Source organism: Pongo pygmaeus, chromosome 19, assembly GCF_028885625.2.
Source record: "Pongo pygmaeus isolate AG05252 chromosome 19, NHGRI_mPonPyg2-v2.0_pri, whole genome shotgun sequence".
Taxonomy (NCBI): Eukaryota; Metazoa; Chordata; class Mammalia; order Primates; family Hominidae; genus Pongo; species Pongo pygmaeus.
In genome coordinates, this window is record NC_072392.2 from 5,906,854 (window position 1) to 5,924,097 (window position 17,244).

Here is a 17,244-nt window from a genome sequence, read left to right on the forward strand (position 1 = left end):
GTGCAGTGGCACAATCTCAGCTCACCACAATCTCCACCTCCTGGGTTTGAGCGATTCTCCTGTCTCAGCCTCCCCGAGTAGCTGGGATTTCAGGTGAGCACCACCATGCACCTGAAATTTTATATTTTTATATTTTTAGTAGAGACGGGATTTCACCATGTTGGTCAGGCTGGTCTCCAACTTCCGACCTCAGGTGATCTGCCTGCCTCGGCCTCCCAAAGTGCTGGGATTACAGGCATGAGCCACCACGCCCGGCCGCATATGTATATTTATATATAGTATATGTATATATTTGTATATAGTATAGATATTTGTGTATATATACACATACACACCATAGTACATATATTTTGTGCATATATAGTATATATTTTTATCTAGTATATATATTATATATGTGACATTTCATATATATTGATGAATATGTTTACATTTATTTGCCATTTTAATCGTCCTTAAGTACATATTGGTTACATGTAATCAGTGGCATTAATTACATTCACAACATTATGTAACCATCACCACTATCTGTTTCCAAAACTTTTTCATTCCCCCAAACAAACTGCCCATTAAGCAATAACTCCTCATTCCCTCCTCTTCCAGCCCCTGGGGGCCTCTAATCTACTTTCTGTTTCTATAAATTTGCCGATTATGGATATTTCATATAAACAGAATAATATGAAATGTGTCCTTTGTGTCTGCATCTTTCACCTAGCCTAATATTTTCAAGGCTCATCCATGTGTGGCAGGTATCAGACCTGATTAATATTTTTTTATGGCTGAATAAAATTTCATTGTATGGGTATACCACATTTTGTTCATCTATTCATCTGTTGATAGACCGTTGGGTTGTTTCCACCTTTGGCTATTGTGAAGAATGTTACTATGAACATGTACATGAGAGTGTCTGCTTAGTCCCTATTTTCAAATATTTTGGGTATAGATGGTCTCACTAATACTAAATTTTAGGTGCACAAAATTGGATTAAGCACAATCCTTCGTTCATGTTGTGGACCAAATGGTGTTTCCCCCCAATTCATATGTTGAACCTCTATCCCCCAGTTTGACTGTAATTGGAGACAGGGCCTTCAAGGATGTGATTAAGGTTAAATGAAGTCATAATGTTGAAGCCTTAATCCAATAGGACTGGTGTCTTTAGAATGAGATGAAGAGACACCAGGAGCTCAAAAGCCCAGAGACGAAAGGCCGTGTGAAGACACAAGAAGAAGAAGAAGATAGCCATCCCTAAGCCAGGAAAAGTGCACTCACCAGAAACCAACCCTCCTGACACCTTGGTCTTGGACTTCCAGCCTCTAGAACTGTGAGAAAATAAAGTTCTGTTGTTTGAACCACCCAGTTTTTGGTATTCTGTCATGGCAGCCTGAGCAGATGAAGACATTTTTATAATACACTTTCATTTTTGGTCCATGTGTCATCCAATTTTATTATTAATTAATTAGCAATTATTTGGTTACCTTGAGTTATGGTAGTAGTTCTTTTTTTTTTTCTTTTTTTTATTTTAGAGATGGGATTTTGTCATGTTGTCCAGGCTGGTCTGAAACTCCTGGACTCATGTGATCCACCTGCCTTGGCCTCCCAAAGTGCTGGGATTACAGGCGTGAGCCACCGCGTCTGGCCTAGTTGTAGTTCTTTACATGTTATTGATACTAATCCTTGTATGTATTACATCTTCTTCTAGCTGTAACTTGCCTTATTGAGTATGATATGAGGTGTAGGCATCAAGCTGTACTTCTTCCTAGATGACTACCTAATTGAAATAGCACTATTTATTTAAAAACAAAATAACAAAATAGAAAACAAAACAAAACAAAAAAAACCCTTCCCTTTTCCATTGTCTTCATATGTAAGTCTATTTTCTATCTGCGTATGAATCTTTTTCTGGACTCTAGTAGTCTATTTTTCTATTTTTGCACCATTTCCATAACTGACTGAATTACTCTGGCATCAAAGTAAGTCCTGTTATTTGTTAGCATAAGTCACTTCTCCTGGATCTTCTTTATCAGAAATGTCCTGGCTATTCTACAGGCTTTACTCCTACATACAAATTTAGAATCACTTTAGAAGCCGCTGTTAAAAATTTAGCACTTTGGAATTTTGATTGGAATTTTATTGGATCTGGGCATCTTCATGATATTAAGACTGTTCCTGTCCATGAATGTTGTATAGCTCTAACTCCGTCTTGTGACTTAAAAAATTATTAAAATTTATCCATGTAAAAAAGTAAAGAAGGAGCCAGAGAACGAACTAGCAAACTGCATGTATAAAGGCCCTGGGGCATGAATGGGCAGAATTCACTGGAGGCATGGGGAGATGGTCAATATAACTGAAGCACAGAATGAGGAGGAATGGGGAAGAGATGAGATTGAAGACGAAGGCAGTGCTGCAAGGATCTGGAGAGTTCTAAGAAAATCACTGATATGACCAGAATTTCACTCTAGAAGGACTACTCTGAGGAGAGAAGAATGGACTAGGGGAGGGGGAAGAATAGAAACAAGGAGACAAGTAAGGAAATTACTGCTGTTGCCTGGGAGACAGACAGCTCGGACCAGGGTGTTGTCAGTGGTGTTGGAGAGAAGTGGACAGATTTGAAGTTTATTTGGAAAGTAAATTTGGGGCAGGTCGCGGTGGCTCATGCCTGTAATCCCAGCACTTTGGGAGGCCGAGGAGGGTGGATCATGAGGTCAGGAGTTCAAGACCAGCCTGGCCAAGGTGATGAAACCCTGTCTCTACTAAAAATACAAAAAATTAGCCAGGCATGGTGGTGGGTGCCTGTAATCCCAGGTACTCGGGAGGCTGAGGCAGAGAATTGCTTGAACCCGGGAGGTGGATGTTGCAGTGAGCTGATATCATGCCACTGCACTCCAGCCTGGGCAACAGAGTGAGAAAAAAAAAAAAGCAAATTTGGGATCAACAGGATATAGTGACTAAATAGTCATGTGTGACGTAGACAGGTAGGAAGAGAGAATGATGCCTTAGTTTCTGGTTTGGGTGAGCAAACAGGGTTACCAATTGTTAGAAGGGAACTCCTTTTTCTCCACTCCTGGTTCACAGGAGAAGGGATTTTCCCCTAAGCACACATGACCTTTCTCCAGCTTTTCACGTGCTGACTCTTCTGATAGGTAAACTTGCGAAGAATAACCATGCTGGGCTTTGTCCTTCTTCTTTTGCTCAAGTCTGACTTCAGAGGGCAAAGTTCTCTGCTCGTCTAAGACATAAGTCTCACTTGGGCAGGACCCTCCACGCTGCAGGCTGGTGCTGCCTGGGACGAGGTGGATACACCAGCCAGGTTCAGGGGTTTAGTACTAGGAAGCCACTTGTCTAATAGACCTAAGGCCACGTTTTCCACCTGGCTTCTAGGAGTAACAAACTTGATATTTTGGCCTTTATCTTTACTTTTTAATTTTATTTCACAACTTGTTCAAAACCTAGGAGAAGTAGCAGGGTACCACTTGGTAGGGATTTCTCCACAAATCCTTAATATTTGGTGCCCTGGGAAACAAAAAAAAATAGATCTGGAATTCAGGAAGCCACATTTGTACATGGAGTGGTTTCAGAGGCAGCAAGAGCCTGTGGCTGTGACTCTGGGCATCACGCTTTAACCTTGGTAGTTTCTAGACACCTGGATTAGTCCAGGTAGGTTCTTTATAGTTGTGTGGTTGTCTTTTAACAGTTCTGGTATGGACAGGCAGGTTGTGCCTTAGGCCAAGTGATACATTGACTTTGTGGTTGACTGTAGCTTTTGATCCATGCAGAAAAAAAATTGAGGTCTCTAAACACCTCCCCAATAAATAGCACCTTATTCCTCACTCAAGGTTTGAACAAATTGAACAAACAAACAAAATAAAGATAGAGGTGCACAAATCTTTCGCTACAGCATCAAGCCAGGCAGAGGGACCTGACTGTGCTCTGCTACCTGGACCAGGACAGGCGGTGCCCCTGCAGGGATGGAGCAATACAGTCCCCGCTTCCTGCGGCCGCTCACTTCTGAGAGGATGAAGGAACAAAGACCAGGAGGGAGCTTTGAAAAAGCCTTCCGTGAATCGCTTGGACCCAGGAGGTGGAGGTGACAGTGACCCGAGAGATCACGCCACTGCACTCCAGCCTGGGCGAGAGAGTGAGACTCCGTCTAAAAAAAAAAAAAGAAAAGAAAAAGCTTTCTGCATGCAAACCAGGAAAGGGGAGAAGACACTCCCTTCAACTCCGTTCTTTGAGATGGGAACTCAGGAAGAAGAGCGTTAAGTTGGCTTCCTAGAAGTCTACCAATGCACAGAGCACTTTGCAAAAGCTATAAATCCAACAGGCAGCATACTAGGTTTCCTTTGAGGAATCCTGAGCAGGCACACTCTTTTCTTTGCTTTGCATCTTCACGTGGCCCTGTCCTGCTCTGGGAAGGAGCTAGGCAGGGGCCAGTTAGGGTCAGTAGGTGCTGGTTCTAGAAACACCTTAGGTGCTGGGAATTCCCTGACTACTACTATGCCCTGAGCTCATGGGGCCACTGGCTGTGAAACAGGTCCTCTGTTATTTACTTTGACATTAGGGCCGAAGTAAATAATTCAGCAGTGTTTCTCCCCCTCTAGCATGTTCAGCTGCGGCAATTAACTAAGGTTCTGCTGGGGATTGCCTTGTTTCCAGCATTTTCTGACCTCTGACCCCAGTGAATTTAATTCTGCTCCTTTAATAATTTCTGAGGGTGTAGATTCTGTCAAGTGAGCAGGTTCCCTCCTGCAGAAATCAACTTAAATTCTGAGGCTGCACACTGCATATCAGGAAGACCGAGCCCTGATTTGTTTTGGGTGCAAGCAGGAGAGGTGAGCCGGACTTGCTCTGCATACAGCTGAGGAACCAGGCATAGCCCTGCCTGAGTGTATGGGCTTGGGGGTGGTATTTTCCTGGGTGAGGTGCTGCCTCGGAGGCTTTTGGCTCTAGGATAGGCCCCTTTCCTGGATTTCTGCAGGAAACAGAATAGCTGTGAGACTGCGTGGTGTTCCAGTGGGACATGCAAACCCCTCCCCCATCATTCATTCATTCCTTAAGTCAACAACAACATATGTTCCAAGCACTGGGCTGGGTCCTGGGGGTGGTAAAGATGAGAAATATGTGGTGCTTTAGGGGTCCTTTGTGGCCTTTTAGGGAAAGATAGGTGTGTGTGGTAGATGGGTGCAGAAGGATTGAGTTCGGCTGGAGGGTGAGGTCACCTCATAGCTTAGGCTCATTGATGAGCACCTGAGCCTGGAGGGACCAATCAAGCCTCAGTCTGCAGAACTTTGCAACTGAATCAGGAATGACCCAACTTTCCAGTGGCTAGAACCATAAGGTATAGTTAGAAGCCTGCGGGGTGGCACTTTTTTTTTTTTTTTTTTTTAACCGAGTCTCGCTCTGTCTCCCAGGCTGGAGTGCAGTGGTGCAATCTCGGCTCACTGCAGCCTCTGCCTCCTGGGTTCAAGCGATTCTCCTGTCTCAGCCTCCTGAGTAGCTGGGACTACAGGTGCACGCTGCCATGCCTAGCTAATTTTTGTATTTTTTTAGTAGAGACAGGGTTTCACCATGTTGGCCAGGCTGGTCTTAATCTTCTGACCTCGTGATCTGCCTGCCTCGGCTTCCCAAAGTGCTAGGACTGCAGGTGTGAGCCACTGCGCGCAGCCGGGGTGACACTTTTTAAGTTTGTGGCTAAATCGAGGAGGATGCTGGTCTGCAGAGACAGACAGACAGACAGGAGAAAGAGAGAGAGAGAGAGAGAGAGAGAGAGAGAAACAGAGGCCAATGCTCAGAGAAAAGCAGAAGTAAAAGGGGGAAAGTGGGTAATTGCTGCATTTCCAGAGGTTTTCCAAATTTATATTCCAAACCTTATGGATGCCCAGCAAGCTAGCTTGAACAAGTGCCTGACGCTTGTAAACAAAAGTGTAAAGTATTATGACAGGCAGTTGTGATATACTGAAACAACTGTAACATGGACAGGAGAGGAGGCTGCAGGAGCACGAACTGGGGACCTTTAACTTCAGGTGATGGAGTCAGGCCAGCAAAGAAAGGCTTCACAAAAAATGGATATTCAATCCCAGTCAGGAAGGAATGATACCAGTGACCAACATCATTTACCTCTCACTGTGTGACAGACACTCTTACAGAGGCTCTGTGATTATCTGTAAATCTGTTTTGTAACAACCTAGGAAATAGGGATGATGATGATCCCATTTTTCAGATGGGAAGACTAAGGCTCGGAGAGGCGAAGTTGCTTGCCTAAGGTCATTGCAACTTGGAAGTGGTGGAGCTGAGATTTGCACCCTGGCCCCCGGCTTTGTTCCGCCACTGGGCTTGACTTCCTCCCTACCCGCTGTACCCCTCCGCATGGTGTACCACAAGGGCAAGGAGCAGGCAGGGATGCACTGGGGCTGATATTTCGTGTAGAGGAAACAGCATGGACAGAGAAAGGTAGAGAGGAGGAGGAGAGGACAGTGAGCCTGGGCAGGATCTGCTACGTGATTTGTAGGGCCCAGTGCAAAATGAGAGTGTTTCAAGACGGCAACAGCAGGGCATTAAAGCAGGTGTGGACCTTTCTGGATCCTGAGCCCTGGGAGCCTGTGCAGGTCCCACACCCCAGAAGACAGCCAGGAGTTTGGCCAAGCACACACCATTGCTTCCTGCCAGGGCTCAAGAGGGAACCTTGTGACTCTGGCAGGGGCAGGGGGAGACCACTTGATAATTCCGCAATGCAGCCAGCACCGTCTCCTCGTGGTGGGGATTGTGGTCCCAGATGAGGGCAGGGTGGGCCTTTTTTTCGCAAAGCCAGAGAGTGTGGATTCAGACCTGTAGGGGATGAGGAACCAGTAAAAGATTCTGAGAAACCAGTGATGCCGTCTAAGATTGCATTTCCACATAGCAGACCCCACTGGAAGCACTAAAAAGAGGGGCTGGGGGGTGGCAGTCATCATAGCAGACCCCACTGGAAGCACTAAAAAGAGGGCCTGGGGGGTGGCAGTCATTGTTCCTGCAGGTAATTCCAACAGGAGTTTTCTTTTCTTTTCTTTTTTTTTTTTTGAGACAGTCTCACTCTGTCACCCAGGCTGGAGTGCAATGGCATGATCTCAGCTCACTGCAACCTCTGCCTCCCAAGTTCAAGTGATTTGCCTGCCTCGGCCTCCCAAGTAGCTGGGATTACAGGCACGAGCCACCATGTCCCGCCAATTTTTGTATTTTTAGTAGAGACGGGGTTTCCCATATTGGTCAGGCAGGTCTCCAACTCCTGACCTCAGGTGATCTGCCCGCCTTGCCCTCCCAAAGTGCTGGGATTACAGGCGTGAGCCACCACGCCCAGCCAGGGGTTTTCTTAACACAATCTGTTTGGGTTCTCTTGACCATTTAAGAGGATCTGGCCAAGAAAGTTCAGAGGTTGCAGTGAGAAAATACTCACAGAGGGGATATTGAATCCATTAACACTGTATTTTTTTTTTAAAAAAAACCTCTCAGCTGGAGGAAAACATTTAAATAGAAGTCATTAGCGAGCATGTTTCTGAAGCCAACAGTGCCTAATAAGTCAAAATTGCTTTCCCTAAAAAATGAAACCTATTGAAGGTTTTCAACCCCTGTCTTTGAAGTGCTCAATTAGGGTGAAAAAAAATCCATAGTGAAAAAAAATCCATTGCTCTCCCTGGCTTGAAATTGTTGAAAGGTAGGAGTGCTTTCTGGTTAGGCATTGTCCAACCACAGGCATACAAATCAGCCCTTTAAGATAATTTATATCTTGGAGAGGAGTTCAGAAATGGGTCCGCTCGGAGCTAAAAGCATCGTAAATAAGCTGGGCTGGGAGACTGTGCCGGCCACACTGGGGAGTTACAGAGTGATCTCCCAGCTGCTGCCCACCAGAGGAACAGGGACTGGCCTGCTTCCTCCTGAGCCACACAGGCTGATAGATGGCAGGACCCGTGGCTGGCCAGTCCATATTCACTGTCCTTGTAGGAGACTGGACCTCAGAGTGGGGCAGGGACTTCCCACAGTCCTGCAGCAAAAGGCAGTGGCAGAACCAGTCTTGGGGCCCTGCCTCCTGGCTGACCCAGGTGCTAAATGATCCCTCACTAGGCACTGGGACTGTCAGCTCCCTGAGGCCCAGAAATTGAGTTGAGGGGGGTCAGACCAGCACCAGGACCCAAAGACACTCTAGTAAGTACAAACTATCAGTGTCATAATGAAAACAAACACACAAGAAAGCATTTGTGTGTGTGTATGTTTGTGCAGGTACATAGATGTATGCCTGTGGATGCCTCTATACACATGCCTGTGCTCGTGTTTCCATATGGATGTGTTGCAGCACATATGTGTGTGTTGTTTATGTGTGTGTTGTTTATGTGTGTGTTGTTTATGTGTGTATCTTTTATATGCCCATGGGTGTGTATGTGTATTTACACTCATGCATGTGTATGTGTGTGTGCTTGCATATGTGTGTCTGGGATTGGATTGGGGGGCACTTTATTCAGTCTGGAGGAGTCAGAGAATTTAATCCAGGAGGCCTGGTGCAGTGGCCCAGGCCGGGCGTGGTCGCTCACGCCTGTAATCCCAACAGTTTGGAAGGCTGAGGTGGGCAGATCGCCTGAGGTCAGGAGTTTGAGGCCAGCCTGGCCAACATGATGAAACCCCTTATTTACTAAAAATACCAAAAATTAGCTGAGTGTGGCGGCGGGCACCTGTAATCCCAGCTACTTGGGAGGGTGAGGTGGGGAAAATCATCCAAACTGAAAGGCAGAGGTTGCTGTGAGCCAAGATGCACTCCAGCCTGGATGATGGAACAGGACTCCATCTAACAAAAAAAAAAAAAAAAAAAAAAGAATTTAATCCGGGGACTGAGGGTAAAGTCTTGGGCAAAGCTGGAAAAATGTGGATAGCGAGTTTGGCTGGATCAGGTGTAGACTGGTTATGGAGTCTGTATCTTATCTTGTAGGGCCTTGAAGGGTCATAAAAAGGGGGTGACTTGGCCAAACCTGCATCTTAGATACTATAAATGCCTGCGTATAAGAAGAAATTATTTTCCTCAATATTTTCCCTCAGGAAAGATTCCTTCCAAAATTTGTCGTGTAACAAACAGGGCATTGCCTAGATTATTTCAAAACGCAATACTGTTTGGAGAAAGTCATGGTAGCTTGAAATCCCGTCAGTCTGTCAGTAAAAATAAAGGGAGGCAAATAAATTGAACACAGATGGAGCAGTTAATTATTCCTGAGAGCCTGACCCCATGATTGTTGCATGTTCTTGTAGCAACCCTTTCAAGGGTAATTTTAAGCAAGCGATGAAGAGAGTTGTTTATGCTGAGGGCGAGGTCCTGAAGATGGGTTCGAAGGTGCTTGTTGTTTGGGTGTGGAGGAGTCAGATCTGACCTTATGAAAGGTCAAGGATGGCTCTGAATGGACACCGAGGATGAGCCCTGGGGGGACTGGGGCTGCAGCTGGGCCCCGGAGAGGGGGCCCAGGGTCCAGGAAACAGCTAAGCCTGATCTGGGATAAGGGAGGGGCAGAGGGTGAGGCAGATCCCGCAGGGTAAAGGGTGTCTCTGAAGTGCCGCATCCATGCAGAGCCAGCTCCGTCTGCCTGCAAATCGAGGTGACAGAGACTTAGTGACTCCTAGTGCTTGCTGTCACTTCCCATTTCGCTGCTCCTCCCAGCTTGGTGGGAACTGGGTGGAGGCTGTCAGAGAGCCTGATGTACACCTGAGCCCTGTCAGCCCTCAGGTGTGAGGAACCAGGAGGGGTGCTGGCGCCAGGCCCACTGTCCAGGGCTGCGCTAGCTGGGAGCAGGGAGAGGAAGGCGGGCAGGTGCTGAAACTGCCTCTGCACCTGGGGATCCTGAAGGGGAGCAGGTGGCCCCAGCTCTTTGTCCTAAGCTCAGCCTGGGATTCTGAGGGTCAAACTCATACATAAACCAAAAGACCCTGCTCCACGCTCCCCACTACCATTTGCCATGACAACAGCAGGCCTGGGCGATGATCACGATGCACCATCCCACTCTCCTCCATATCAGGGCTTCCACCCACGGGTGAAGAATGCCCAGTGGTCTCAGCATCGAGCTCAATGAGAAGGCCAAACGCATTGGGGTTTCCTCGCACATCTCCAGCCTCCTGCCCCGACCCGTGCTCCCACCCTGGGAACTTCTCCCCTTCCACTGAGCATTCTAGGTATGTCTGCTGTTCTAGACCCAGGCAAACCACACCATCCCGTCCTCATCCTTGAATACTCATCTTCTCTATCCACTCCATCCACTTCTTTGAAGTGCTCTCCTCTGACGCTGCTCCTATTCTTTGAAAATGCATCCCTTGTTCTTTTGAGCGGCCCACACTGATGAAAGCAGGATGGGCAGAGCCTTTCTGAATGATACGGACACCCTCTGTGTCTCCAGGTCTTCTGCTGGCTCCCAGCCCTTGACCACCTCCTCTGATTCTCCACCCCAGCCGGTGTCCAAATCTCACACCTCCCAGACATGGGAACATAGTCTTGCCTCAACACAGCCCTGGGTAGAGATGGAGGGGATGGACAGAGAAGCAAGCTATTGGGCACCATTCGTCAAATATATCCTTACTGAGCCCTGCCCTGTGCAGATGCTGTCTAGCTTCTGGGGAAGCAGCATTCATCAACCCTGGCATGGCCCTTGCCTGTGGATACGTCCAGTGTTAGAAGCAGACGTTAACCCAATTAGTACCCACATGAAAACATAACTACAAATTAGGACAAAATCTCTGAAGGAAAAGAAATAAGTAAAATCTTGCCTGGAAGGTGTGAGTCACAAGGCAAAGACCCAACAGGCCTTCTCTTCTCTAACTTCATGATCTGCATTTTTCTGATGAGGAAACTGAGGCTCTGGGGGGTGAGAAGACTTGGGGAGCATGTGATCATGTGATTCACAAGTACCAGAGTCAGCCTGGTCTGCAGAGAGTCTTGATCTTCTGCATTTCTGGGGTGTGTGTGTGTGTGTGTGTGTGTGTGTGTGTGTGTGTGTTTCTGAGACAGAGTTTTACTCTTCTTGCCCAGGCTAGAGTGCAAGTGGCATGATCTCGGCTCACTGTAAACTCTGCCTCCCGGGTTCAAGCGATTCTCCTGCCTCAGCCTCCTGAGTAGCTGGGATTACAGGCGTGCACCACCACGCCCAGCTAATTTTTTGTATTTTTAGTAGAGATGGGGTTTCACCATGTTGGCCAGGCTGGTCTTGAACTCCTGACCTCAGGTGATCTGCCCGTCTCGGCCTCCCAAAGTTCTGGGATTACAGGCATTCTGTTTCTTCTCGACACCTTATCCCTTGGTTCCCGCTAGGGAGAACACATGAGTGGAAACAGAACGAAATAGATGAAACTCAGAGGAGCTCTTTATTTATTCAAGTTACTTTGCCCTCCCTTCCTATACATGTCTTGTGATAGAATGGTTTTCTCCTGACAGCGAGTCCACGGACCTAGGGGATCTGGCACTGGGGTGGATGCAGGGTTGGGTCTGGGAATTCTTTTCTCTCTCTCTTCTTCTCCCTAGAGGATCCTTAATCCAGCTCAAGGACCTCGAAGAGAATAGCAGCTCCTCCTCCTCCCTCGGTGATCCCCTGGGCTCACGGGATTGACACTGGCCATGCCCTGTGTGAGTAACGACTCAGCAGTGCCCTTTCCATGGAATTTCCTTCATCATCTGAGAGATGGAGAACAAGCACATGTGTGCTGGCCATGAGATGACTGTACAGGGGAAGGAGGCCGAGGCTTCCCTGAGAGGAGCTGCAGCTGGCCTGGTGTGCTCCATGGGTGGGGTGGTGGGGAATGGACAGGTGGGTGGATGTGGGTGACTCGTTAGAGCCCATGGGGATGGGGTCCTTCAAAATCAAGTAGACCTGAGCTCCAGCCAGCTTTCCCTTTCTAGCTGTATGATCTTGACTGAAGTCACTTAACCCCCTGAGCCCCAGTTTTCTCATCTGCAAAATGAGGCTAAAACAGGACACACTGAATAAGGTTGTGAGGAAGATTATATAAAATGGCATGTAAAATGCTTAGCATAAGGTGCATCAATCCTACTGTCCTCAGCTGGGGGTAGATGACCTGGACAGGTGATAGGGGGGAGGTTTCCATGTCGAGGGGCTTCAAGGAGGAGCAGGGGGAGAGGAGGGAGAGATTGAGGCGGAAGTGGCTGGACAGAGGAGGTGACTGATGGAGAAAGTTTGTTTGAAAAGACTCAAACAGTGTAAGCATGAGTTTCCAAGTGTTCTGCTCACTTGGTCGGCAGACATCCATAGGAATTCGCTGATCGCATGCTGGTTATGGTGGGCTCATAGTTTGGAGGGAGTAAACCACATAAAAACACCTAGGTGAGGCTGGGCGCGGTGGCTCACGCCTGGAATCCCAGCACTTTGGGAAGCCGAGGCGGGCGGATCACGAGGTCAGGAGATCGAGATCATCCTGGCTAACACGGTGAAACTCTGTCTCTACTAAAAATACAAAAAACTAGCCACGCATGGTGGCAGGCACCTGTAGTCCCAGCTACTCAGGAGGCTGAGGCAGGAGAATGGCGTGAACCAGGGAGGCAGAGCTTGCAGTGAGCCAAGATTGCGCCACTGCACTCCAGCCTGGGTGAGAGGGAGACTCTGTCTCAAAAAAACAAAAACAAAAACAAAAACACACACACATACAAAACAAACAAAAAACCCAAACAAACAGACAAACAAAAAAAAAAACCCACCTAAGTGAGCAGGATTTTTTTCACCAGTACAAATAGACTTTATTTTTCTGACATATGTTCAGAGATAAAGGGCCCTCCATTAGCAGAGAAGCTCAGGTGTGTCACCGAGGGCCTGGGATACTGTTTTATTTGAGCTTTTTCCCCTTAGAGGGTTGGCTTGTCACCTCATGGTCCCGAGATGACACAGAAAAGAGCCAGCAGTGCAGCTAGTTTTATGTGCTCCAACAGAAAGCCCTAAAAAGGAGAGGGCAAGGAAAGGGATTAGAAAGAACTAAAAGTGTTACACTTTCTTAAAAATATTTCCAAACAAAGAATTCATTTGCCCTGGAAAGGATGCTTACAAAGCATTTATTGTGCCCATTGACATCAGTGTGTTGTTCTCTCTTGAGCTGAAATAAGGCTGGGGGAAGCTGGCTGTTTAAGTGGACAAATCTGCCCATATGGGGTCAAAGAGCAGAGCTGGAAGTAGAGGCTGGGGAGAAGCCACTCTGCCTCTCCAGTGACCCTTTCCTGTGCCACTGGGATGAAGAGGAGCACAGGGAATGAGGGAGCGGCCCCTCACCCAGACCAGGTGTGCCTTTGGGAATCTGTCAGCCGTGCATTCGGAACTTGACATCATGTTTTCTCCGGAATTTCATTTCAGCCACCAGCCATCTGCCAGCCCCAGTTCTGTTAGAATTTCTTCCACGGCAGCCTGTCCTCCTCCCTGCCTTTCCTCAGGACACCAACCAGCTCTCTCTCATTAGAGGTTGGCCAATAGGCCCCACGCCCCAAGAGGCGGCAGCAGTAGTCACGTGATGCCACCAGATTCAAAATCTCCTTTAGTTTGTGATGTCTGGTTGTTTGAAATGAGCCCACGGGACACTCCATGTGGTTAGTACGTCTCGAGACTGTTAAGGTCACAAAAAGCAAGGCAGGACTGAGAAACCATCACGGACCAGAAGAGAGTGGGGAGACATGACACCGCAACGCAGTGTGGTACCCTGGATTGGATCCTAGAGCAGAACGAGGCCATCAGTGAAAAACCCGGTGGAACTTAAGTAAAGTCTGGAGTTTAGTTAATAGCTATGTGTCAATGTCAACCCATGTCTTTGTTTTGACAAAAGTACTATAGTAAGCTGGGCATGGTAGGTCATGCCTGCAATCCCAGCACTTTGGGAGGCCGAGGTGGGCAGATCACTTGAGGCCAGGAGTTCAAGACCAGCCTGGCCAACGTGGCGAAACCTCATCTCTACTAAAAAGACAAAACTTAGCCCAGCGTGGTGGTACAAGCCTGTAGTCCCAGCTATTTGGGAGGCTGAGGCACAAGAATCACTTGAACTTGGGAGGTGGAGGTTGCAGTGAGCCAAGACCACACCACCGCACTCCAGCCTGGGTGATAGAGCAAGACTCTGTTTCCAAAAAAAAGTACAATTGTAATAAAATAGGTTAACAATGGGGAAAACCAGTGAAGGGTACATGAGCAGTCTCAGTTCTCTTTGCAACATTATTATTCCAAAATGAAAAGTTTATTAAAAGTGGACCCACCTCCTCTGTTATCAATGCTATCAGCTTGAGGTGTCCAGTAGCTTAATGTAGCAGATGACTTGCAAGTTCAAGACCTTTGATGAGTGACTTATAGGAAAATTCATAAAAATGGGATAAAGACGAGGCGCTTTCTCTACTAAGCACCTGTGTCTACTGGCTGGTGCACCCCAGGTAGGCAGGAGGAGCAAAGCAGGGACCACTTCTGACATCCTCTTGCACCAGGGCTTTATTGCTGCCCCAGTACCCTTGCACCTTCCAGTAGATGGCTGATCCCACAGGCTCTGCCTCTAACCCCACCAACTTCTGCAATCTGTGGTCCCTCAATGCTTTCTGTCCTTCAGACTTGCCCAGCTGCTGCCCCTGTGCCAGTAGAGGGGGTGATGTGGGGTCAGGACGTTATAAACCCAAATCTAACAACCCTTATTCCAGCACCTGCTATATCACACCGCACACCAGAACTGGTTAGAGCTGGAAGAATCATCATAGCTATCATTTCTTGAATATAAACCCTATGCCAGAAACTCTGCACTAGAAATAAAATACTTTCCCCATTTTGCAGGTTAAAAAACTACATCTGGGAAAATGATGTCATTTGCCCAAACTAAAAAAGCACAACTGGCCCCAAATCACTCTCATCTTATTCCCCTGCCTTCCTTAAAGAAGGCTCTTCAATAGCAACTAGAAAACCTGCCCGTCTTACAGAAGGGCAAAACAGGACTCAGAGGGGTAAGGTTTGCCTGAGACCACACAGGCTATTCACCACTAGCCAGAAAAGGAACTCGGGCTTCCTCACTGTGCTCGCTTTGCCACCTCTGAATTACCGAAGCTTTCTGGGTACTTATGGCCCATGCCTAGGAAGTCTAATTGCTTCTAGACCAGACTAGTGCTCCAGGAGGCTCCTCCTTTCCCAGTCAGGTACAGATTCCCTTTTCCACTTCTCCCTGTCACTCTCCCACCCCCGACACCCCTGTGTCTGCAGGCACAGCTCAGCAGGGGGTACAATTACCATCTGTGTCACTGGCATCTTTACAGAGGCATATTTAAGTCGCTGCAGCACTCACAGGAGAAAGCAAGTAAATACACAGCCCAGCAAAGTGCTGAACCCAGCCTCAGATCTGCCTGCATGGAGCAGGGATCAAATACTTCTCAGCACTATGGGGAGAAAAAGCAAAGCAAAGAAAGAAGAAACTGCGTCTCTCCACTTTGGAGATGTTGCCAAAGTTTCTCTCTACCTCTAAATGATGCTTTTTCAGATGATGCGGTGTCCAGAGGAGCAAAAGGCAACCTTCTCAGGTGGGACAGTCAAGGCTGTGTCCCCTTTTGCAGGCCGACATCCTGGTGGAGCAGCAGCCAAGAGCCCCATGGGTAAAGGAGGAGATTACCGAGATGCAGGTGCCTCTGGGTGTCGATGGAGCACCTGCTTCCTCATCCCACCACAGTCCCTGGCAGGGGCATGCGGTGCAGTGAGCCATCCGCACTCATCCTCTGGGTCTCCCTGGCGGCCGGTAGAATCCAACGGACTGGATACAGGGATCAGTCTGTGATACAGGGATCAGTCTGTGATACAGGGATCAGTCTGTGACCAGAGCAAGGGGAAGCAGCCTCTTGAATTCTTGGGAAGAAACATGACGACCGTGGGACGACTTCTTGGGTTTATTAAAAATATGTCATGCTAGGCACATCATGTTTTTAAAAACACAATTATTTATTTAATAAATATTTAGTAAGTATGCCTATGTGCCAAGAATTAAACTTGGCACCAAGGATACAGTTCTGAATGTGATAGTAAGTTCCCGGGCCATATTAGAGCTTAAATTCTAGCAGTGGGGGCTGTGAGGCTTGGGAAGGAGAAGGCAGACCATAAACCAACAAATACACAGAGAGATGATAGGGCAATGAGTTTCATGAAGACTGGAAACTGGACAGTGAGGTGGATGCTTTAGCCAGAATGACAGGGCAGGCTCTGGGGAGGTGGTATTTGGAGAAAGAGAAGGTATCACAAGCTTGGTGGCTCAATAGAACATTGCACATGTGGCATTTCTGGATTTTAGCAAAGCTTTGGGGAAAACCCCTTCTTGTAATATTTACTAAAATGTGTTATGTGCATATTCCATGGCAAATGTTGTTTTGCTTCACACTCAACAGACATTTTATTTGGTCCTTACAAGCACTCCCATAAAGGAGGCATTTTCTCTGATTTGCAGATGACAGTGTTGAGGCCCAGAGCTACTGTGACCTGGTCAAGGCGAGAGAGATATGAGCCCCACGCCCGGCCCTCACCCCCATGCCTATGACTAGTCAGGCTGCCTTTGTCAACATCACATAGAAGTGTGGGATGGGTGACGACTCATAACTGGTTGAACGACCATTTCCACGGCTGATGATGACTAGATGACCACCACGAAGGGAGCTCATCATAGTGGTGGCTCAAGCGTGGTCCACAGCCCTGCCTTGTCCACTGGTGCCACTGACCTGAATGGGGGTTCAGTGGCCAGTCACAGTTCAGCCTCCTCTCCAACCACCTCTGACCTTTCACCAGCTAGTGCAAAGTCACTGGCAGTTTCTGTGACAGCCTGTGTGTTTCACACTTCCTTGCCTTTGCAAAGGATGCCCCCCACCCTTGCCTGGAATGGCCCCTGCACCTGGTGACCCAGATGATGCCCACTTCTCCTCTAAAAGCCAGCTTACATGTCACCTCCTCCATGAAGCCTTCCCTGAATTCCTCCACGCTGAGGTTGCGAGTCATTTAGTTTCCAATCCTCTATCTATCTATCTATCTATCTATCTATCTATCTATCTATCTATCTATCTATCTATCTATCTATCTATCATGGCTAGTTGCCATCCCAGCAGCCATCTACTAACATAGAAACAATTTTGATCAAGTGGAGATGTGCTCTGAGAAGACTGGACTATCCCCAGAGGATGAATTATAATTAGCTAAACCCATTCCTCCTTGGCCAGATATTGGCTGAGGGGTACTCATAGGGTTCATTTCTGGCCAATGGGCCTTGCCA